We start from the raw sequence: 25231 nt of genomic DNA, 5'->3' as shown, positions 1-25231 counted from the left end.
TGCCGCCTTCAGAAAAAGAAAGAAAGAAATGAAAAAAGAAAAAAGGAACAAAACAAAACAAAACAGAGCTATCTCCCCCACTGGCCACCCACCTGCTAAAAAGCCCATCCAGGCACCTCGAGGCTTTCCCAGGCACGAGTGTGGGGCTTCTTGGCCCCTCCATCAGCTGGGAGAGGAGGGAAGGAGCGAGAAAGCTACTTTTGCCAGCTCTCCACACGGTTCTGCCCCACTAAGTCTTATTGCGTAGAAAGTGCCAGATCAGATTAGAGCCACCAGTTGCCACATTATCCTGTCTTGACTTCACTAACGCTCATTAAGCTCCGAAAATCCCTTTTACGGTGTTTAGGACACCTCCCGAGGAGTCTGCAGTGTAAATATTATTCCACCATTAAATCCTACTACAAGGCCGCCGTCAACAAGTGGGACTCGCCGAGGTTCTGCCGAGGGGGCCGCACGGCCCCTGTGAAGTGCAGCCAAGGGGCTCCGCCAAGAAGCCAGTGCATGTGATAAAGCCCCTTGCTCTCCCGCCCAGGCCTCTTGCCACTTGGGCCTGCTCCACGGGTCGGGCTCCGGGGCGCGATTTGGGCTGGGGATCAAACACGCCCTGGGGAGCCACTTGGACCGGGGACCTGCTGTGGACGGCTGGCACTCGCGCTGAACCCACTTCATCTGGGGTCGGGTGGGGGAGGGGCGGCTTTGGGGCTGCAGTCCTCTTGGCTGAGGCTGGGGTCTGCACCCTGCATCTCCCACCTTGGCAGCAGACTTGGGCGTCGTTCTCTGGAGAGGTGACTTTCTGGACTGGCCAGCGGCATCTTTGCCTTCACAGTCCTTTTGTCTGCACGTGCCCCGCCCCTTTCTGTATTTATGTGTGCATTCGGAGGAGGGAAACCACGCCTTGATGAGCCATTGATTATTGTGGACGGATCACCCGTCTGACTCAGCGGAGGCTGCTTGGCGGGAGTGGGGCTCACTGCTTTTTGCTTTTATTTCTCTCCCTTAAAAAAAAAATTGTTTTAAATTAATGTGTATTCTTTAAGCTGATTTGCAGGTTGCACTCCTGGTTTATAGTGATAGTTGATGGAGGGCTTGAATACGGAACTGCCTGGCGTTGGGTGGGCATTCCATGCACCAGAGACGATCTTGGAGCACCTGACTCTGTGTGAGTGTGGGTATAGGTACTGGGGACTCAGCAGCGAGCCGGACGTGTGCAGTCCCTGCCTCATGGAGCTCACAGCCTAGGGCTCTGGCAGTGCGGAATCCAGCACTCTGGATCTCAAGTGATAGGACGCTACGGGTCATTGGGAGTCCTGGGTCAGTCACTGGGTGATGTTGAGATAATCCCTTTCCCTCGTGGAGACTCAGTTTTCACCTCTGTGAAATGGGCTTCTGACAATATTTGTTCTGTTGAGCTGTTACAAGGGTGTGTTCATCCATACTGGGGTTTGCTTGACACATGGTACTGAGCACATACTGTGTGCTGGGTGTTGAGGGTTTTAGGTGTCAGAGAGACCTGGTGCCTGCCTCAAATAGGTCTCAGTCCATAAACAGGTCCATTTGATGGCCTGTGGTCAGTGCTGGGCAGGGTAACTCAGGGACCCCATGGAAACCTCAACAAAGGCCCCTAAGGTATGTTGACTGGGGGACAGGTGACAAAGACTTCCTTAGAGTAGGGGTCATTAAACTACACCTCCTCCCCCAGGTCAAATCTGGTCCACAGTCTGGTTCTTTGCTTGGGGACTAGGAATAGCTTTTACATTTTTAACACGATTTATTAAAAAGTCAAAATAATATTTCATACCACGTGAAAATGATACAAAAGTCAAATATCAGCGTCCACTGATAGAGCTGGATGGAAATATAGCCGTGCCATCAGTGCACAGATGCCTGTGGCCATGTCCTCACCATGATGGTGGAGTTGAATCCGTTCCCGGCAACCGAGACCAGGTGTCACCCAAAACCCAAGATATTTACTATTTGGAGAATAAGTTTACCAATTGCTGTCTAGAGGAAGTGAGGGCCGAGCACAGAACTGAAGGGTGTGTGCCAAACTGGTCCGCTGGGGATGGTTGGAAGAGGCAAGCAGAGATCTGCTTTGCAGGTTGGAGAAAAATCCCGACATGACTTCAAGGACGAAGCATGTACTACACAGTGAACTGCAAAACTCCATGCCAGCTTGAGGGAGTATTGGGAACGGTGGAGGACAGGGCCATCGACAATCTGGTTAGACAAAGTACAATGCAAGTGCTAACACTCATTGATCTCATTGACAAAGTGCCTATTGGGTCCACTGCAGTGCCCTTAACGGTCTCACATTGAGTCCTCCAAACAGACCCGAGTGTTGAGATCATCAACCCGCTTCACAGGTGACGAATCAGGAGCCCAGAGAGGTGAAGACACCTAGTCAAGGTCACACAGCAAAACACAGATCAGAATTCCAATCTGCCTTCCTTTCAAACGCTTGCTCCAAACCCACACTAATAAACCCAGGCATTTAACTGTCCATAGCCTGCAGTGTTATAAGTTGGTGCATTTGGTAAAAAGACAAACTTTCAAAATGAAACTGAGCTGGGATCCAAAGTAGGATTCGTGTAGCCATCCTCCTCCCCCCTAAACATATGCATCCTCGATGTTGTTTTCCAGTCATCATCCCCCTGCCTTGCCACCCTCCCAGGCTCCTCTGAAAGCCAGGCACATGGCTAGGAAGGAGAAAGGGAGGGGGAGAAGCTGGGCTTCTCAGAAACAGCTAGCAGAGGAGTCATCTCTGAAATGGGTGGGGAGACATGTCCCCAAGGCTCAGCAGAGCTGGCAGCCTTGGCTCCCAGCAGCTGTTGGCTGCATTCAGAATAAACACAAGTGGATAGATGAGTTCGGGCTGGGAAGCCACCCTGCCTCGAGGGCTTCAGGCAAAACAGAGAGGCGCTGGGTGACAGGCCCGCCAGCTGACAGGAAGGGACTTGGGCTCAGGGTGTGTGCTTTTGGCTGCTTGGCGCAGGTCTGTGCAGTACAGGAGTGGTAGTGAGTGTGCTGGGCGGCTCTGAAGGTGGAAAGTCCTGGCACCTGCTGTCTGTGTGTCCTTGGGCAAGGTGGTCCATCCGAGTAAGCCTCTGCGTCACAATCTGATCTATAAGTGGAGATCATGGTACCTACCTTTGGAGACAGTAGGACAAAGGACACTGTATGATACCTCCCAGAGCACCCTTCAAGGAAGACTTCTTGGCTCCAGTGGTTGGAAGGGCAGTCATGGACAGACAGCCACAGCCCAGTTCAGGGACAGCCCCGCTCCAGAGACCCACTTCCTCGAGGTCACATGCAACGACTGAGGGCCTCCAGGTGGCCCAGCCCACGGGACTCTGAAGGGCCAGTCTAGCTCTGGGGCTGCCCGTGGAGCTGACCGGCTACTGTCCTGTCTTGTCTCCAGGTTCAGCTCCTCCCTCCAACCACTTTCCCTCTTCCCTCCCCACACAGGTGCTATTGCAAAGATTCTTGCTCATAAATGACACACATGCTAAATCCCGTCTCACTCGGCAGCCTGGGTGCCCAATTGGGACTCCGTGCTCGAGAAATTGTATTTGGAAAGTATCAACAGTGCAGTTGGCGTTTAGCACGTGTAAACAAGCAAAGGGAGGAAATGCAGACAGAACCTACTTCGATGTGTCCAAATTCCTCTTGATTACAAAGACAGAGAACAAAGTAAATGACCAGAGCCTGCTGGGTTCTATAGCACCATCGGTGTCCACAGGGACATTTACTCTGCTGAACTGTCACATACTGAAGCCCAGCCACGCACACAGGGCATGCATAAACAACCAAGGAGAGAACATCATCCCCATTCGACAGATGTGAAGACTGAGGTTGAGAGAAATAAAATGATGTACTGACAACTCGACAGAGTGCCCCATGTGACCATTTACTCACCCACTGATAAAATATTGAGGGCTGGGCACTGGGGGTCCCTCAGAGCTCAGAGCAAGGGAGGGAGACCCAGGATAAGTCAAGCAGTGAGCATAACACCTGCCAGAGATGGTGGTGATTGACAAGTGCAGATTATGTTTGGGGGTGTCATGGGAGGACCTGAGGAGCCAGGAGAGTCACAGAGCAAGATTGCAGACCAAATCTTCAACTCTGCACCTGCGGCCACCCAGCAAACCTCCATTTCAAGGGAGGCAAAGTGGAGAGCCTGAGTTCTGAGCTGCTTCCCATCTCTCCCCAACTGTGTGCTTAAGAGCAAGTCGAAAGTCTCCAAGAATCCCCACCCTTTCCACAATGAGGAACCTAAATCCTTCCCTCAGTGTTCCGCCCTGCAATGCAAGGCTGAGAAAACCCAGTTGCCTCTAAAGCAAGATGACCAAGTTTGGAAGAGACTTGGAGTCCTCTCTTCCTTCTGTGTGTCTTTCTGACGAGGGGTCAGCCTCTCCTTCTGGGAATCAGAACCAAGGTCATCTTTCTGAATTGTTCTCTCTCTCTCTCTCTCTCATAAGGTGAAGTGTCTTGTCTGTCCCTTGCAGAGTTCTATCCTGTTCTCAGGCACCCAACCTGGGGCTTTTTCCTGGCAGCACCGAGGAACTTTCCCAGCCTGGGGAGGCATCTAGGAGAGTCATGGCTCAGTGGCAGCTATTGGATTTCTGGAAAGGGCCAGCTCAGAGGGAGACCGAGACAGAGGGAGAACCCTCAAAGCCACGCATGTGCAGTGGTGGGTGTGTTGGAAACAGTGGCCCCCAACTTCGAAGCTGGAGCCTGCAAGAGCTTTCCCAAAGGACCCCAAGCACACTGGGCTTTCATGGTCCACAACACAACTCCCAGAGAGCCTGGCCCCTGCCTCGCGCTGCAGCCTCTGAACCTGGCACTCCACGTGAGCCTCCTAGGCTGCTCTGCTCCCCAGTCCCTCGCCATTTTTCCTTCTTTCCAGAATGTCACTCCTCCTATGGGCTAGCACCCACACATTCTTCCATTCTTGGCTTGATGACATCTTCTCCAACATGCACTCCTGGCCAGTCTGGGTTTTGGTCGTCCCCCACCCCCACCCCCACCCCCGCTCGACTTTTCTCCGTGTCAGAGAGATGTCACATGAATTATAATGGCATGTTGACCTATCTCCTTCCGTCATCAGTCCTTGAGCCATTTGAGTCAGGGACCACCAGGTTTTACTCATCTTGGGGTTGCCAAAAGTTAACTCAGAGCCTGGCACATAGTAGGTGCTTTGGCACTGCCAGACTCCAGAGGGACTTCCCTTGTCTCTCTGTCACTTGGCTTCATTCTTATTTCCTCCCTAAGTGTTTATTTAATACATAGTGATGCATGGTGGGTAGAGGGGCTTTAATACATACTCACTGAATGAATAAATGAATGAGTGAGCAAATGATATGCATCAGTGAGTCAGTGAGTGAGCATGAGAGTGAGTGACTTTAGGGAAAATAGACTAAATCTGCTGAGTACTAATATCCCAAAAGGCTAAGACTGGTCTCCTAGGTACTAAGATCCCCAAATACTAAGACTGAGGTCCCCTGGATACTTAGAGTACTAAGGCTGAGGTCCCCTGGGTACTAAGATCCCCAAGGGTTAAGGCTGAGGTCCGCTGAGTACTAAGATCCTAGAGTACTAAGGCTGAGGTCCACTGAGCACTAAGATCCCTGAGTACTGTTTTTGCTCTCTTTGCCTGTTTCCAGCTGTGGGGCCTTCAGTAAACCCCTTTTCCTTTCTGGGCTTCAGTTTCCCTATCTGTAGAATAGAAGGATTGTAGGCGTCCTTCCAGCTCTGAGAATGGAGGACTGGCTTGTCCCATCCCAGACTGCCCCAGGCCTGACTAGTGGGGGATTCTGATGATGTTGGCTTGTCCCCCAGGCCCTCTAAGACACTGCTCGATGATTCTTTTCCCTCTCACTGTTCCCAAGGTGTTCTCTGCCACACCTTCTTATCTGGCGCTTGCACACTAGAATTAATTCACGCACCTTAGTTAATCCAGGATGATGCCTTTTCTCCAAGTCTGGCTATGCAACTGCTTGACCTGGTTAAAAGCAGAATCCTGCCCACTTCCCAAGGCCTACTGAGTGAGCATCTCAGGGCCGGAGGGCCCTGGCACCTGCATTTCAGCAAGCTCCCTGGGGAGGCCAATTCTTCTTTTTTGGGAACTCCTGATGTCCTGATTTAGTGCACAGTCTCTGGGACAGGTTGGCATCTCTGACTTGCTGTGTGGCTTTGGGGAACCACCTCCCTGTGTCTGATCCCCATTCCTCCCGATGAGAAAAGTGGAACCAACCAAAGGCCGCAGCTCATGGCAGGATGAGGCTTACATGAGCCACTGCATATAAAGCCGTCAGTAAACTCAGGCTACCCTTGGCACCCCCAGACCAGAGTCGTGCCCACCACTCAGGAGTGTACGAGATGTCATGGCTTTTTATTTTCTACAAATCAACTTAATTTCTATTCCCGGCTCCCATCCCATTGGGCTGGAAGGAAACATGACTTTGGACAGATGTTCTGGAAGCCCAGGCCCAGCACATCCCAGGAAGCTGCGGCTCCCATGGAGCCCTTTGTTCAGCCTCTGCTTACCCCCAGATGACGACACCAGAGCTAGTGACCAGCTCGAACAAGAGGCGGTAGGCGGAAAAGATGGAACATTGCCCGAGAACGAAACACACACATATACCTGACAATTCAGATCCAAAACATCCATGTGCCTGTTTGATCTGGTCTCTCCTTCAATCACAGAATAGGGGTGTTTTATTGGGTGAACACTGTGAAAGGAGAATTTTTAAATAAAGGCAACATTGCAACTCCAGTGCAATTACAAAATGAATGCACATCAAAGTTGAGTTTAACTCATTCATTAATGAGGGAGCCAAAATGACGGCATAATCGATTCAAAGCAGATTTCAGACAACACACACACAGAGAGAGAGAGAGAGAGAGGCAATCGGAAATGCTGGGATTTATTTATAAGAAGGTGCAAAATTAGTCGATAACTTTAGGGCAATAATCAATTACATTCCACTGGACAAAATTTATTTGCATTTCTATGGCATGAATCATTTGTATTACTATCAGTTGGATTTTTGTTGTTGCTGCTTTTTTTTTTTTTTTTACACTTAGCATTATGATGTTCCATCTAGACAAAGAAAGACACAGAAGTCTGGAGGTCGGGATAAGGCATAGACATCCAGCAATCTTTTATGTGCTTCTTCTTATTCTTTTTTTTTTGCTTCTATTGACGTTGTTTGCAAGGTTTCCTGACAGTATAATCCTGCCACTGACATCCCCGAAGAGTAGAGATGCTGTTTTGTGTGTTCTGAGCCTCGGTTTCTTAATCTGCAAAATGGGTATGATAAGAGCCCTTGACAGCACAAGGTCGGGTCGGGAGCCCCTACTGCGACTCACCTGCAAGGGAAGCAGTGAAATCGTGACAGGAAGAGATTTCCCAAACCCCAATCATGGATGTGTCCCCCTTTTCTGACTTTGGTCCCATCTATGTTCTACCTTTTCAGAGTTACTCTTTCCTTTACAATAATTTTGATTTGATGAAAACCAGGAAATCAGAGAATGAGGTGCTAGTTCTCTCTATATACTTTTTCCAAATACATATGAAAATAGACATAGAGCCATTGAGATAAGAAAAGTAAGTTCATCCTCTTACCAACTAATCTAGTTCTTTGTGGAAAATGCTGGACCAGGAGACCAGGGGTGGAATTCAGTGGCAGCCATGCATACTTTCAGATCAACTCATAGCATCACCAACACGAGCCCTGTCCAAGGTGGTGCCTGGAGGAGGTGTCCCCATGGGGGCCACGAGAGGCAGATCCCTACACCCCCTTGCAGCCCTCCCCCTGACCCCGCAAGTCCCGCCTGCCCTTGCTCCATGCCTTCTGCAGCCCCCATTGGGCGGGACCCCTCCTGTGATTCATCCTGCTGGAATGTGGGAGTTCTCCCATTGCTCCAGCTAAAGCCCTTTAATTCCCCTTCGGTGATGAATGCGCGAGGCTCTTGAATGAAATGTCCGGGCTCTGAATTCCTGTCCCCACCCCCTCCTCTCCCCTCTGCTTCACATAATTATTTCTGTACAGAACATGTCAAGTGCCCCGCTTCCCGGGAACTCGTTTCGCATGCAAACATTTGGTGATTAAGCGAGGCTTAATTAATTAAGCACTTTGTAATGACTCTTAAACCAAAGAAGGGTGGATTAGGAGTCCGATGCGTGCTGGCGGTGTGAAAGGCGCCTTCATATCGGGGGCGGCAGACAATGGTCCAGCGGGGGGAGCAGGGCAGGGAGTCCCACAACTGTGATAGAATCGTTCATTCATTCCCTCGCTTGGCTTATTCATGGAGCAGGTCACGGATCCAGAGTACATGGTGAATAATACCAATGATAATAGTGCCAGGCATTGTGCTCTTAAGTCAGAATGGCATTACGGTGAATAGGGACAGGTGATGGCTATTGAGAGCCGGCTCCGGTGAGCACGGCTGCCTTGGACAGAGATAAGAACAACAGTAATAAGAATGACCATAGGAGCCAACACCTGCAAAGCACCTGCTGTGTGCCTGTCACGACTGCGGGGATTTCACACAGCGGAAGCTCATCCCATTCTTTCCACGACCCTCTGACATACCTGCAACAGGGTATCATTCCCATTTTACGGATGGGAACACTGAGGCTTGCGTGTGTCAAGCAGCCTGGTGGGAGAGTGGTTGAGCTGGATTGGGGCTTCCAAAGGACGAGCTCTGACCCCACTCTCTACCACCAGAGGGTTTAGCTCTTGTATCTCACGGAATCTCTGCAGTGGCCTGATGAGGAGATAGAGTGCTATTGCCAATTTCATGACAGTCAAGGGCAAAAGGGGCTCGGGAAGGTCGTGAGCTTGCCCAAGGTCACACAGCATAAAGCATGAGGAATTGGACTTCCCTCACCCAACTTCGTTTTTGTTTATCTAGTTTGTGGTCGGATTCCCACATCTCCAGATACAACGATTTCCATGATGATTCCTGGTTGTTGCCTGGCTGATTTGTTCTGGCCCTTTATCCCCCGGAACTCTGCTGGGTTTCTGACCATTGCCCTGGCTGTAAGAAACACCCTCCCCCGCTTTGTCACTATCTTCCCAGCTGAGTGCTCTCACCCACCAGTGACTCAGCTTCCCCATCTGTAAAATGGGCAATTTGCTCTGGATTATCTCTGAGTCCTCATCTGACGTTTGAGGGTCTTTGGAGCCTAGAGGGTCTCCTCTGCTTTGGGGAGTTGTGGGGATGATGGTGACAATTCAGGGGCCTTAGCTCTCGGGTATAATACTGCAAAAGGCTTCAGAGCCCAGCCCTGCATAACTCTCCAGCAGAGCAAGGTCAAGTCTCAGCCCTGATCGTCATAGGCTGTGTGACCTTCACTGAGGGGATTTCCTTCTCTGAAACAAGGTAACCCTTCTGCTGGGTTCCAGAACAGCAGTAAATGACCTCTATGAGCTCAAGGGCCCCCTTTTAAAGGGGGGCCCTTTTAAAATTGTCTGCCTGGTGGCAGAAGGAAGGCATTGTTTCCCACACTCGGACCCACAAGTATAGCCCAAAAAGTCCACTTCTCTGTTTTTGTTTTCTCATTTATACTGTAACTTGGAAAACTGCCTCTAACCTCAGTGATGATGTGACCATCGAGGGCTTCCGTGTGCCTCCAGTGCCCGGACTGGTGTGTGCCTTCACAGTTGCATGCCTGCTGAGTTAAGAGCAAACGGCTTCACTGTGCTGTTCCATTGAAGATATTGCAGGCGTTCGGAAGGTAGGATGCAGGAGAGAAGCGGTCTTACCATGCGGGAGCTAGAGCACAGTGGTCTCCCGTGTCAGCTCCAGACTCACATGTGATTGGGTACAGCAATAAACTCCAGTTCTGCCATTCACTGGCAATGAGGGCAGTAGGAAATAGACAGCGGAGACCCCTTCTCTGTTCCTGATGCTGGTGGTCATTGTACTAGATGCTCATTTAATGATGATTTCCAAATATGATTCCTGCAAAGCAGACTGCCTTCTCATGTTCATAAGTGATGCTTTACTATGATTGGTAGTTAGACTGAGTTAAAGGTGAGTTCTGATGATCTCCTGAGCAGACAAGCAAAGATTTGTCACTGTGCATTTTGAAGGACACCGCTATCTGAAAAAAACATTCTCTGCTTTGGAATGATACAAGTTAGGAAACAGACCTAGAGCTGGCAGCTAAATAGTTTTATTTCCCACCTCCCTTAGGTATAAAGTTACTAGTGCATCATAAGCTGAGGTTGTTAGGTGGAATTTCTGAACAGGCTCTTTAAAAAAAATGTAGCTGTACCTGGAATCTATGCTTCCTTCCTTCTACGTTCTTCTTGCAGGGAGCTAGATGTAATAGCTGGAGCCACAGGAACTATTTGTGACCATGAGGCATCTTGAACTAGGTGACTGTGTGCTAAGAATATTAGTACAGAAAAGATTAGGTATTTCTCGATTTCTGTGACACAAGAGGAAAAAAAATTCCTTAATTTATTTAAACCATTGCCATCTGGGTCTCTTTTATTTGTCCTCATTGCCATTCCTAAATGATACAGAGTTTATATATAGAAGCAGATCTAAAATACTGCCTTCCTATATTAAACACGGCATGGCTAGTTTAGATTCAAATAGCATTTTCTGTCATATTAAATTACTGTTGATAATTTGAATTTTATCATTTCATAATTATGTTAATAATAATGAGGTGAAGGGGCTTCCTACAAAAATGAGACATAAGGAATTCGTGTTGACTTACTTTGTAGAAATTCAAAGCTAATTGTAAAATGCACTGATTTAAGTAAATATTAGAAATCTTTTCATGTTGCTCCTCAAAATAGCTCTAGGTGTTATTTGAACTTTAGAAAGGTGGGGCCTGGGACTTGTGGCCAAGACTCCTCTTCCTCACCCCCACTGGCTGGAGCTAAAAGGGAGAGCAAGGAATTTTCATTAGACTCCAGCGAGAAACCAGGGGGTGCTGGAAGTGAAGGTGGAGAGCGAAAGAAACACTTTCCACCCAAGAAAAGACGCTATGACATCTGTCTTTTTGGTGTTTCCTGGTGCAGAGTAAGGCTGGAAAGCAGAAACTCTGAAACACTTTGTAAGAGGCTGTTTTCCTAGCATTCCCTGCAAGGGGCAGCCCAGGAAAGGCAGGGGCTCTGTGAGAAACCTCGTCTGATGAGATTTCCAGCTCCAGGCAGGTGGGGAGATGCTGGGACCGAGAACAAATTCATCACCCAACTTAGGCTTCCCAGAATACTGGCCAGATTACGTCCATGGGTGGCCCCAGTCTCTTCATCTGTGAAATGGGACTGTGGAGTCAGCCAAGCATCCAAAGGCCATCTTTGATCAAGGCAACACAATACGCTGTGCTTACACAGGAGAAATGGAAGGAGGGTGAGGTGTTGTATTAGAGTTGATTTTGTTTAAAGACTTCTTTTCCTACAAAAGCCATATTTATTTTACTTTTTTAGGTTGCAGGTGACATTCCCAGGCTCAGCATATCAGGGACCCCAGTCCCACTGAGATGAATTGGAACAAAATCTTGGACTACCGAGGGCCTGAGTGTAGACAAATTTTGTGACCAGGGCTGAGCCCTTAAACAAGCTCAGACATGAAGGGGTCTTGAACCAGTGGAATCATGAGACATAGGATCCAAAACAAATCACTCCCACTAATCCTCAAAGTTAGGACAGAAGGCCTTTGTCTGGGGTTATGGGTGTGCAAAGCCATCTACCAAATCCAGTAAGAATCCAATAAGGTAAAGTTGAACAGGAATAAGCCCGAAGTTGTCTGGCAGGCCCCAAAAGTCAATAGTTCAGGTTGAAGTGGCTGCTTTTATTAATATTATTACAGCTAACATTGTGCAATTGTCATGCATCAGGCATGTTGCTCAGTATCCATACGTATATTTTTCTCCAAAGAGGTGGTAGTTTCCCCCAGCCAGGGGCTCAGTGCCACCAGGGGAAAAACCAGGGTGCCTAGGGAATTCTGGATGAGGGCTCAGTCCCCTGGAACAGCCCTTAGGGCACCCCTGGGGTTATTTATTTCTTGTCTGTCTCTCCTGCTAGACTGTGAGCCCCATGAGGGCAGGGACTGTCTCTAGCTAGTCCACCCTGGATCCACTGCTTAGCACAATACCTGGCCTGTGTCTCTCCTGACCTCCACTTTGTTGCAGGAATAAATGTGGGGATGGCTGACAGCCAGCCTCTTGGCAGGCATGCAGACCTTTAGAGACATATTCTCTTCGATATTCCCAGACCCACCTTGAATCACACACATGGTGTGAATCAAAACCTAATAATCCTTTCATCCAAGGTGGCAGGCACATGGGCTAAGAGTATGGGTCTTTAATGGTACTTTCTCTTGCTTTGAGTCTCCATGTGATCAATCTACTAGCAGGAAGATGGTGGGCATGCAGACCAAGCCTTGGGGTCCTCTGCTGCAAATGAGGATAGTTAAGTAAGGTATGTATGCAAAGCCTTTGGCACAGTTCTTGGTTCCTGAATGTGGCCTTCTGAGCTATTTTCATAGTTTTTATTATTCGTGGAGTTGGAATTTTGGATCTCACTCTAGGATGTTCATAGTTCTTTGCTCAATTTCCTCTTGCCAGATTCGGACCTTTTTCCGAGAGATGTTTGAGTCTTATGGGTCTGTGCCCCATCATTTAGACATTCCATCACGGGTACTCGATATCCTCTCCCAAACCACCAAGAAAACATGTAGTGTCCGTGGCTGAGGCCAAGCCACACGGCTCCTCCCGATGGAGTGGCTTCATGTCTACAAAGGCAAAAGCAGCGGGCTACACAAATCTAATGAAATTGGAGCTGGCCACACGTAGCAGGCAAAAAAGGAATTCCGATTTGATGCAAAAGTCCCCAGAGATTCTCGACTAATGGTCAGATTTGATCACATCCAGCTATGCACACCACGCCAAGGATGTCAAGTACTTTAACTCCCTGAACCCTCACAAGTCCCTGAGAGATGACTTCTACTATTGTCCCCACTTTAAGGACGTGAAACTGAGGCTTGAAGAACTATAAGCCACCCTGGAAGTGGCGAAGGGGCATCTGAACACAGTTCTGTTAAGTCGAAGCTTTGAACCCAAGACTCAAACCTCAAAGGCTTTTATCAGATGTTGGCTATCACCCGGGCATCTGGAATCCCACCTGGGAACTCACCCGCCCGGGGCCGCTGCAGCTCCCCAGAGCTCTTCCTGGGCCGTGGGCTGCCTTGGGAAACTGACATCCCAGCTGCGCCACTCCCTGGCTTCAATCACATCCCTCTTATGTGGATGAAATGACACTCCCCTCCAGGGACCAGCGCAGCAATTTGTTTGGGCTGTGTTCAAAGCCAAGCTCGGGTGATGAGGGCCTAATTTCCCACCCTGCAGTGACTCAGAGCATCAGAGACAAAATGAAAGATTTCAGAGGAGCAGGGACGGAGGCCTGCCTCCATACAGACGGGTGGTGCTGGGGTTCCCCCCTCCCTCCATGGCTTCTAAAGGTGAGACATGGAGGAAGCCTCTGAGCCTGACAACTGGGGCTTCATGAGACGCTATTTTGTACCCATTTTAAAAATAATTGCATTTGCTCATTCCATCTGTTATTGATTAATTTATTCAGCAAGTATTTATCAAGCCCCTACTATGTACAGGACACTGGGCTTGATCCTAGTGAAACAACAGGAAGGCAGTGTCCCTGGTCTGGGGGAGCGCCGGTCCATCGGAACGGCCTAGCAATTAGTGGGTAATTCCAACACGGAGGGGGCTGGAGCAAGTGCAGGTGGCCAGGCTATCCCAGGGCCTCCTCGCATGATTACTAGGTAAATCTTATTGCTCTGGGAAAATCCTGACGTGAAAACATTAAGTGGAAAAGCAGGCTACAAAATTTCTCATGGAGCATAATTCCAACTTTATTATAAAAATATATGTGTATGTGAATAAGGAAAAAGACTCATAAGGAAATGAATAAAAATGTCAACAGTGGTTATCGCTGAGTAGTGGGAATTAAATATTCTTCCTTTTACCTTAATACAAGGTTCCAGTTCTTAACCACAAGCAGGTATTCATTTCCTTTTATAGGTTTATATACATTTTAATTATAAAGTAATTTATACTCATTGGAAAACTCCGAAGTCCCAAACTACCCACCCCTCCACTCAAAAATCTGTTATTTTAAAGTGGGCTATGATTCCTTTGGGACACACACACACACACACACAAAACACGTGTGTGCCCGCTGTGCTCTTCCCCTATCGTTTTCATTTCTGTTTGGATCTGTATCCTATTTATAATATGGTTTATTTCTTAATTAAAGAAATACATACTTACATATATGTTTACATATGCATGCTATGTACACATACTGTACACACACATACACGCACACACACATATAATTTCTGCAAGTTTCCCTTAATATAGTTTGATCATCTTTTTATAACGGTGCACATAGCTCTTCCCCCATTCTCGTTAACAACGGAAAGGTATTCCAAAGTATGACTGTAGCACAGTATATGTTATCGCCTCCCCCCACCCCCACCCAGTGAGTGATGGAAGTTAAAGACTTAAATGAATGTCTTTGCATACCCGTACAAACATTCTAGAGGCCAAGTTCCTGCAAATGGACTTCCTGGCTGGGGCCATGGATGTGGTATATATATATCTTTTAGATCAGTTGTTAAATTAGTTTTGAAATAGCAATCAGGCAGTCGGGGTGCGGAGAAGAATGGAGCTAAAATTTCACAGCTGTATTTCTTGGTCCCATTCTACAGATGGAGGAGCCGAGACCCAGGGAGGACCGCTCCTGGTCAAGATCACGGGAAGAATGAGTGCCAAGGCCAAGTCCAAAAGTCGGGACTAACTCCCACCAGGACCTCTTTTCCCCACTCAACCCCAGCTCTCCCCTCACCTGAGCCAGAGCCCCAGGGATTTCTCCCCGTCCCTCTCTCCAGGCTGCCTTTTCTCTGGCCACAGCTGGGTTATTGACAGCACTTTCAATGTGTGGCCTTGTGGGTGGAATTATTGGCCCTTAATTGAATTGAAAACAAAAGGAGATTGAGTTTTATGGGGAGCGGGAGGCCACTGGAGGGAGGAAATCAAATGCAGAGCAAGCATGAAAGGTTCTTGGAGGCAGATCAGCTGCAGGTGGGAGTGTGGGTTCCCCGGGCTGTTTATGGAGCTGCAAAACTTAAGGTCAGTGCCTCCCCTGGGCTGTCTGTGTTCGCTCCCCCGTTCCAGCCGGATGCTGTCCTCTCCGATGTTGCGTGCTGCAGATGCTGGGAAGGACCTGGACTCCTATGCTGTGGCTGAAACGGGGCACTGGTTCCTGGGGACTCTGGCACATGAGGGTGTGGCTGCCATGGCAAGCAAGGGATCCTCACTTCAGGAGCCTTGACCAGGCTTGATGCAGGTCCGCATCGCCCGTCACCCCCACACCTCCTTGTAGGCCCTCTGTAAGAGGAAGGGACAGAGGGGGAGGAAGCAAGTTCCACCACCAGCTGGGAGCCTGCTAGGGACTAAACTGTGTCCTCCTAGAATCTGTATGTTAAAGCCTTAACCCTCAGCGTGACTGTATTTGGAGATGGGGCCTTAGAGGAGATAATTTAAGGCTAAATGAGATCCTAAAGCTGTGGTCCTGATCCGACAGGATTTGTATCCTTCTAAGAAGAGATACTGGAGAGTTCTCTCTATCTCTTGCTCCGTTTACTCACAGTGAGGAAAGGCCATGTGAGCGCATAGTAGGAAGGCGACCATCTTCAAGACAGGACTAGAGACCACATGGGAAACCAATCTGCTGTAACCTTGATCTTGGACTTCCAGCCCCTGAACAGTGAGAGAATTTTTATTATTTAAGCCACCCAGTTGATAGTATTTTGTTAGAGCACCCTGAGAAGACTAAAACACAGCCCATGGGGACACGCCCTCAGCTTCCAGTTGCCAAACACTATGATTTTCTCTCTCCATTTTCATCCGTTCATCCCACCATGTGGCACGTGTTTCTATGTCTGTAGACTGACTTCCACCAAGGCTGGGCTCAGAGGTTATGGATTATTTATTTTTGTTTCCCAGGGCCAGCTCTGTGCCTGGCACAGCCTGAGTCCTCAGGGAGCTTTGCTTAATGAATAGATGCATGTTTATAAAAGTGGATAAATATTCATGGAGCCGAGAATGTGGGCTGGGGGTGGCCAGAGGATAGAGCAGTCTCTCCAATGAGTTCCTTGCTAGCAGAAGAGGGAGGCATGAGCTCCAGCCATGGAGGCTGCAGAGGGAGGGGCGCTCCAGGCAGAGGACAGTGTGAGCAGAACCAAGAGGACTGGAAACTCAGAGGCCGTTCCAGGGAAAATGGTGTGTGAGTCTATAGGATTTGATTTTCAAGTTTGAGAATGTGATTCTTAAATTCTTCTTAGGTCCCTTAAGGAACATATGGCATATTCTTGTGGGAACACCAAACCATGGAATAAACACAGTGCATCTTCCTGGAGAATTAATTAAATTTTTAGGATTAGTTATTTTTCACTGTCACTGGTGGCCTTGCAGATAGATAAGCACCCACTCTGTGGAGTTACTCTCTGAGTTCAAATCTTGATTCAGATTCCTGGCTGCTTGACCTTGTGCAAGTCATTGTATGTTTCTCTCTTCCCTTCCCCTTTCTCTTCTCTCTCCTCTCTATAGCTGCTAAGTGTAGGCATCTACATAAAACCTGGATATGAGAGTTTATCCCACTTTACTCATGATCATCCTGGACTGGAGACAACCCTGATATGCTTTAGCAGGTGAATGGCTGCACAGTGGTATGTCCATTCAATGGAATACTATACAGGCATGAAAGGAGCAAGCTAAGGATTCCCACAGCTTAGTTGGATCTCAAGAACATTATGCTGAGTGAACAAAACCCCTCAAAGGTTACATTCTGTTTGATTCTATTTACATAATATTCTAAAGGTGACAAACTCACAGTGATTAAAACCCATGAGTGATCTCCAGGGGTTGAGATTGAAAGGAGTGTGCAACTTTATGGAACAGCCCAGGGAAGTATGTTTTTTTTTCTTTTTTTTTTAATGGGGTTGGAGCTTTTCTATATCCCATGTGTTGGTCACTTCTAACTTGTGTCTGTGATAGAATCGTATAGAACTCTCTCTCCATAGAGTGCAGGTGCAAAACTGATAAAATAAGGTGTATGCATTGTACCAAAGTCATCTCCCTGGTTTTGACAAGGCATGACAGCTACATAGAGACTACTTAAGATATTATCACAATTGGGACTACTGGAGGAAGAATGCATGGGAAATTTCTTTATGATCTTGGCAGTTTTTTATAAGTTTAAAACTTTTTAAAATTAAGAAAGATGAAGATAGTCACAGTCAGTACCCAGCACGTGGGTGACATAAGATAGAAAGCATTTGGTGCCCAGTAATTATTCCAAAAATGTGAGCTGGGGTTACTATTTATTTGCCTTTGGAAAGGGGGCAAAGTAAGACAGGAGTCTGGGGGCACCCCTGCAGCTAACAGGATTTCCTGATGGGAATTCTTAAAGGTCTGAAAGAGAATTCAGATTTAATTATAAGGAAGGAAGGCAGGAAAAAAGGGAGGAAGGGGGAAGCGGGAAGGGGTAGCTCTTGGTTTGTGTATGAGCCCACCGTTCTCCATCAAGCAAAGCCTCCAAATGCTTTGCAAGTTCCTTGCACAACATCTGCTAATCCTGTGATGTCAAGGCCCGAGCTTACTGAGCCTGGGAAATCGCTGCTGTGTTTTACTGACTTCCCCGCAGTTGGCAGTTTCCCTCGGAATCGTCATGTTAATCAGAAACACGCCGTCCATATTGTCAACACTTTGTTTAACCACTTCTATAAATTCAGCATTAGTGTTGGAGCGGTCCCGAGTTGATGGATGAAATCGTCGGCAGCCCCAGACAGCCCAACCCCATAAAACAAAGTCCGGGGCGTGAGGCTCTAAAGCAGGAGACACTTGACATTCACTGGGACACGTGACGTGGTGATGACTCACCTCCAGGCTTGAAAGAATGGCAGGTCCCCTGAGGACCCAGCTCTAGGAGCAAGGGAGAAGTGAGAACACGGGGTCGCCTGATGGGATCCTGGCAGGGAGTTTATCAGAGGAGTCTTTGCCTGGCGGACTTGGGAGACACCTGGACTGAAGCCAGGGGACAAGAGGAAATGGGGGACTTTGGGGGAGAGGGAGTCCACAAGACAGAGTGGCTGGTCTCCACAGACCAAAGAGCCCTTTCTTGTAAAGCAGATGGCTTTGATTGACAGTACAATGGCATTAATAAAGGTAGAGGGGATGCACTTATTCCAAGAATCTGAACTTCCACAATCCTAAGAAGGGGTGGGAGAAGGTGTTGCCATCTGTCCAGTGGTCTGTTTGGTTTCTTCTTGGTGTCATGGGCTGATCACTGAATCTGAGCTCTGCCCTTACTTTTGGGCTGGTATGTGCCCCGCTGGAAGCCTTGCTTGGGAGATGTTTCCACTCACTGGAGCACCCACTGTGTGTCAGGCCAGGTTCCAGGGACACAACAGTGAGCTAAATGAGTAGGATTTCTGTCCTAATGGCCTCAGAGTAGCTAAGGGAGACAGAATTTGAACAAATAATTAATTCATAAATCTAGAATAACGTATGACAGAGTCCCCTGACTCAGTTTGGGAAATGGAGGAAGGTTCCCTGGAGGAGGTGATATTTAAATGACCCGAAGGTTGAGCCAGAGGTGGATTAAGAGCAAAGAGAAGGTTCAAGGCAGAAGGAAAGGCCCTGAACCGGGCAAGACTGTGGGACTTGAGGCTCTGAATGAGGATCAGTGAGGTTGGAGCCCAATGCATTAGGAGGAGAGTGGTGTGGGGGAGGGGGGGAGGGACAGGCAAGCACTGGGCCACCCATGGACTTTCAAGACTCTTGATTCCGGGGGAAATTGAGGTCCACAATGAGCCAGTGATGTCTAGACAGCATCCCCATGCCTTAGCGCTTGCCTTGTAAAGCTAACCAAGATGGTGGCTTGTATCCATGGCCCTTTCTTCTCCCATCATCCCTGCTCCAGTTGGGAAAGTCTGGCTGGCCAAGACATAGTCCTCAAGAGTGAGCCAACAGGGATCTCAACCAACTCCTGTCTTCAGGCAGCCTCTCCTCTCAGACCCTAGGACAGGGGCCGGGCTCCTGAGTCTGAGCGCAGGAAGAGGCCTCACCGGACCGCTGGCTCCTCTCCTCCCACCTCCTCTGTCCCCTGTTCCCCGGGCCAGCAGATCTCCGTTCCACATCCTGCCTGCCTCGTCCAACTCTTTCCAAGTGCCTGTTTTTCCAGAAACACGAGTTGAGCAAAACAGTCTCCCTCCCTGAACTTGAGTCTGAAATAATAACCCCAAGAAACACATGCTTTCTTGGAAAACCCTTCAGAGCCTCCCGCTGCCTTTGGACACGTCAAAGCTGGGTTTGTTAAAATAATAATCTTTAGGAACTCAAGTCCTTCTGCCGTCAAATGCCCTGCATAAGAGTATCACACCCTCCAACCCTGACCCAGAAAACTGGGCCATGAGCTAATGTGGCCCAGCGTCCAGAGTGAAATCCCCTCCTTTCTTTCCTTCTGCCCTTCTTTTGTTCTTATTTTCGTCCTTCCTTCCTCCCTCCCTTCCTTCTTTCTTTCCTTCCTTCCTCTCTCCCTTCCTTCTTCCTCTTTCTCTCCTTCCTTTTCTTCCTTCCTCTTCCTTCTTCCCTCCCTCCCTTCCTTTCTTCCTCCCTCTCTCTCCTCCCTTCCTTCCTCTCTTCTTTACTTCCTTCCTCCCTCCCTTCTTCCCTCCCTCCCTTCTTCCTTCCTTCTCTCTCTCTCTCTCTCCCTTCCTCCATCCCTCCCTCCCTCCCTCTCCCTCCTCTCTCTTTTTCTTTTTCTTTTCTTTTCTTCCCTTCCTTCCTTCCTTATGCAATGGTTTTCCGAATCTTGCAAAGTCTGAGGCAGCTGGGTGATGTGTTTCTGGAGAATGGCTCTTCTGAACAGGGTTGCCGTTGCAGGGGAGGGGAGGGGATTGACCAGGTGAGAGGCTTTGGGAGCCTCCAGTCCAGCTGGCGAGCTGTGACCAAATCTCCCCCAGCATGTGCTTGGCAGCCTGGAGAGGCTGTTGTCTGCCCAGGGCAAAACAGCCCCTTCAGCACCCTTATCAGAAGTGTGCAGGAGGAAATTCACACTTCCTAGCTCCACTGAGGGGGGCTGGACTCTTGGGCTCTGGAGCTGGGTAGTCTTGAGCTGGATCCCTGGCTCTGGTGCTGACTAGCTGTGTGACCTGAGCAAGGAACCTTGCCTTTCTGAGCTTCAATCAGCTCCTCTGTAAAGTGGCAAACTTCAGAGGTGCTTGCTCGAGAATCATAGTTGAGATTCTGGAGGATGAGACCTGCAAAGTGCTCAGCACAGAGGCTGCATGTCATCCCATTGGCTGACATGATGTTGAGGATGCTTGATGGACACCCTGCTCTGGGTAGCAACTCGGGATGAGGAGGAAGAGGTCTGGGAGGGGAGGTAGCAGCGAAGATGTGAAGGTCCAAAGACAGGCTCAACTTGCCTTTCACATCTGACTTGCACAATGCCTGGGCTTCCACCATTGATAGCTTTTCTTCCCCCCATGCCAGGAACCCCTTGCAAGTTAGAAATTGTCCTGACATGGGCGGAATATTTATGAAGCATCAGTGACGATGGAGAGTAAATTAAACTTTGACACTATTCTATCTGCAGACAATTCAAAGAAGCACATATTCTTCATGTCCCCATTTAGAGATAAGAAAACTGAGTCTCAGAGAGTTTATATCACTCAGTGAAAACCACACAGCTAGTGAAAGCCTGGGAATCAGTAAACTGATTCTAGAGCCCCAGGCTAACCACTGACCTTCACTGCCTCCCATTGTGTCCTGGAACAACTCGGATTCCCATAGTCCATTTTGAGGAGGGGGCTGCCCCATATAAACTCTGGACCCAGTTCTGGGTCCTCATCCCAGCTCTGACCATTTTTTGCTGTGTGTCCTTGAGCTGGTTGCTTTCCCTCTCTGAGCCTGCACTCCCTCATCTTGCAAAGGGGGATAAAATGGTATCTATCCCTTGGTGGGCGGGGGGATCTGTGTAAAGCACCAGACACTAGGGAGGTGCCATATATAGGATTCTAAGTAGTAATGCTCTTCTTTTTCCAGGCTGGGTGGATACGCTCCTGGCCTGTCCACTTAGAGAATATTTTTGCTCAACCCAATGGAGTCACCTCCTCCCTGATTTTCTTTTCAACCTTTGCTCATACACTAAATCAAAGCTGAGTCCTGGTCCCTGACAGGCCTTGCCTTCAGCCAGCCACCAGCAGACGCCCAGCATGCTTTATGGGCCCTCAGCCTCTGCATTTAGCACCCTGACCTTGGCGGGGTGTGCGGGCCTGAAGGACAGCCGGTGTCCTCTTCTTTTCTAGAACCCACTTCCTCTTCGGAGCAGAGGGAAGCCTGGGGTGCTTCTCTGGCCAACCAGGCACCCCGCTGTCAGCTTTAGGGAAGAGCACTGGGATGAATATGGGTGGTGAGTCACATCCTGCCCCTGGTTTTCAGCCTGAATTATTATTGTTGTTGTCATTGTTTTAGCAGAAGCATGCTTTTTAGTTCAATTCAATTCAGTTCAATCTTCTGTGGGATGCGGTGTAGATGGGCTGGTGTCCTGCCCAGGTCTGCTGGTCACTCACTATTCCACTCATCCTACAGTTAGCTACCGCCTTTCCCAGAGGAAAGTGTCTGTGCTGTGGGTCAGGCCAGAGATGCTGGGGAGCTCATTTCTCCAGGAGCAGCCCTCAACCATGAACAGCAGGCACCGGAGGAAAAATACCCCAGCAATCTTGCCATGGGTGGGACAACTCCAAGATGTGTACTGTTTGCACTCCCATTTTATAGATGGGACAACAAGAGTCCAGAGAAGCCAAGGACCCTTGCCCACCTTGCCCAAGGTCACACAGGCAGGAAGTTTCAGAGCTTCTCAATTGAAAGCAGGGGGAAGTCCATCTGCTAACCCCTGCCTTCACTCTCTGAGGTACCCCAGGTCCCTCCAGCGCTCACCTCCAGGATTCTGTGAACATTTATCCTGACATTGACTCACTGTGTACACCAAGGGAAGTCTCACACCCCATCTGAAATGGGACCAATGATCCCTCTGTTCATGAGGTTGATGGGAGGATCCAATACAATAGAGCTGGTGACTTGCCTGCTCCGCCGTGTGTCCCAGCCCGGGAACCTGTGTTCCGCCTTCTTGGGACACACTTCCCAGTGACCCTTATTCTGTCTGTGCAGGAGGCTGTGAGGCAGCTGAGGTTTGGGATAGAACAAGTCTGTCTGGGCTTGAAGCTCCATGTAGCTGCGAATGAGTTGTATGATCTCAAGCAAGTCTGTGGGCTCAGTTTCCCTGTTTGTGAACTAAGAAAATAGTCACAGTAGAACGACAGAATCTAACCACGGATGTGCTGTAGGCATCAAGGAAGGGACCTCTGCAAGGCACTCAGGACAGCACTTGGGCTATGGACAGTCTAAGTCACAGCTCTTACAGTAGTCAACCTTGCATAATCCTAGAAGTCCCAGCAGCAAAACAGGGACGCTGATGTCACCTATCAGCTTGAGTGCTTTAGGAAAATGAGTGATAATGAAAAGGACATGACTGGAATATAGTAGCTACTCAGTAAATGATGCATTTTAATGTTAGTATTAATTAGTTAATATTAATCAGTAATAGCAATTAATAGTAGCTCATTAATATTCATATTTAATGTTAAGTATCCCTGGTCCGGCTCTTACAGACGTGCTATTACCGGGTTCCAATCACTTTAAATGGAGTTAGGCACCCCAGGGTATGTGTGGACACAATTCACTTTATTGTTACAACTAACTGTTGGGGTTGCCAGAGAAAATACAGGACGTCCCATTAAATTGGGATTTTAGAGAAACAAAGAATAATTTTTCCATACGAGTGTATCCTGAATAGAGCATGGGATATACATATGCTAAAATGTCATCATTTCTCTGACATTCAAATCTCACTGTGGTTTTCTGGGGTTTTGTTTTTGTTTTGTTGCGTTCGCATCTGTAAGAACCCATTTGACAGAGGATGAGGAAACAGTGGCAGAAAGCTAAGGCGACTTGCCTGAGTCTGGAAGAGGCAGACCCCAGCCAGGTCTGTTAGGCTAAGGACCCCTGGCCTTGTTTGCCTCCCACATGGCTGTCTCTCGAGGGAGGGACGAGTTCTTTCAAAGGAAGCTGCTCTTATGATCAGCTGAACTAGCCTGTTTGGTCATCCATGATGGGGGTGCGGACTGCCAGAGTTTTGAGGTAAATTCTCCCATTATGTCACTTCCCCTGAAGAGGGGGGAGCCCTTCAGGACCCACTGCTGTCTCTGTACATTGCCCGCCCACTCCCCCCAACCCCAACACAGGCCATGGAGTCTGTGCACAGTTTGAGCTCACCTCCCCGGAGCCCAGCTGCGGAGGGAACAGGACCAAATTCAAGGCTGGCTGGTGTCAGGCAATGCAAGTGGAAAAGGGGGGAAATCCATCAATTACGTAATGCTTTCCTGGTGTCCAAATATTTCGCCTTGTGTGAACTGAGCACTGGGACTTGGCTGGGAAGGTGGGACAGCGCAGGGGCTGGGAGACATTTTCTGCGCAAATCTGGAGGGATGAAATTGCACTTTCAGGGCCAAGGAGGTGGAAACGGTGTCCCTCATCTGAGAATATCTTGAGGTCCAAGCCAGGGTCAAGAACAGGAGTTGGGTTCACCTGGAGTTGCTGGGCTCCCCCCTGGGCTGCCCTGACCAGCCCCAGCCTTAGGTTCCCTTTCTTTTTGCTGGGCCTCCAGCCTGACTTCCCTCCCGCAGCCTGACTTCCCTCCTGTTCCCTTACCTGTCTGGGTCTGGCTGCCCTGCCTTTGTCTGCAATGCATAGCCTCACCTGTTAGAGCGTCCTTCCTCTGTGAAATTGTCCCCAAGCCTCCCCAGGGAACCAGACACTCAGACTAGGCTGTGTGGTTGCAAATCCCACCTTACAGATACAGCTTCTCCCAGGTTCCTTCAGGATCTGTGAACCGAAATCAGGACCCCAAGACCAGGGTGCTCTTTGTTGCCAAATGTTGTCTATTCGAAATTACAATGGTTTTAAAGGGGGGCCCTGCTTCTCACCTGCCAGGGGCACGTCTGATACTCTGTTCTGAAGGTGCTATAAAAAAAAACACTGGCTGAAAAGAAACAAGGACCAAGTTTTTGTGCCAAAAATCATTCATTCATTCTTTCTTTCCTCCCTTCTTTCTTTCTCTGCCTCTGTCACTCTCTGTGTCTCTCTGTCTCTGTCTCTTTCTTTCTTCCCTCATTCATTCGATAAGCCCCTCTGGACATGTCTTTGTACTCTTGTTACCCTGGTGCCTAAGAACATGGAGTAAAGGAGGACCCCACTGAGTCTCAGAGGATGTCCCCATCCAGGGTGACAGGTAGACAAGCAAACAGACCCATAGGGCCTCTTAGTAGGGGCCCAGAGAGCTGTGAGACAACAAAGAAGTTCCCCTTTCCCTAGCCCATAGACAGTTGGGGAAAGCCTTCCCAGGGTGCGACCTGGTAGAATGCAGACCTGAAAGATGAACAGGGATTATGTGGATAAAAAGCAAAAGGAAAGGAGTTTAAGGAGTAAGGAACAACCTGTGCAGAGGACAGCTGGCTCCTTCTGGAATGTGTTTGGGATGTGTTCAGGATGAGCTTGGGAAGCGAGAAGGAGGTGAGAAAGGTAATGGAGCAGGAGAGAGGGACAGAACCTGAGGGGTCTCGAGTGGCCGTCAATATTCCTGGGCCCCACCCAGAGGGCACTGTGGCCCAGTTTTCTCACAAGAGCTTCATCGAGTCTCTGCTCTTCCAAACCAGTTTGGGCCAGATCAGAGTCTCCTGCCTGAGGGCCTCCAGTCTGAGATCCCTGGGCTAGACAAGCTCTAGGAATCCTGCCACACAAACCATGAAGCTGAGTGGGAATGACATTGTATAGGGGCTGGCTTTGAGGAAGACTCTTCCACTTCCTTCTGTGTCACTGGGGCCAGTAATTTCAGAAACTGGAAAAAAGAAGCCACGTCTGATTCCCCAACTGGTTCTGGGCAGAGACCTGAGCTTTTCTGTCTGCGGACTCAGAAGCTTTATCCCATCTTTTAGAACTACCGGTAACAGCCACCTGTTACCAGCACCGACACTGCCCGCATGATGTTCCCAGTGATGGCCT

The sequence above is a fragment of the Neovison vison genome, chromosome 3 (genome assembly GCF_020171115.1).
Source record: "Neovison vison isolate M4711 chromosome 3, ASM_NN_V1, whole genome shotgun sequence".
Lineage (NCBI taxonomy): Eukaryota > Metazoa > Chordata > Mammalia > Carnivora > Mustelidae > Neogale > Neogale vison.
This window is presented reverse-complemented; position numbering follows the sequence as displayed.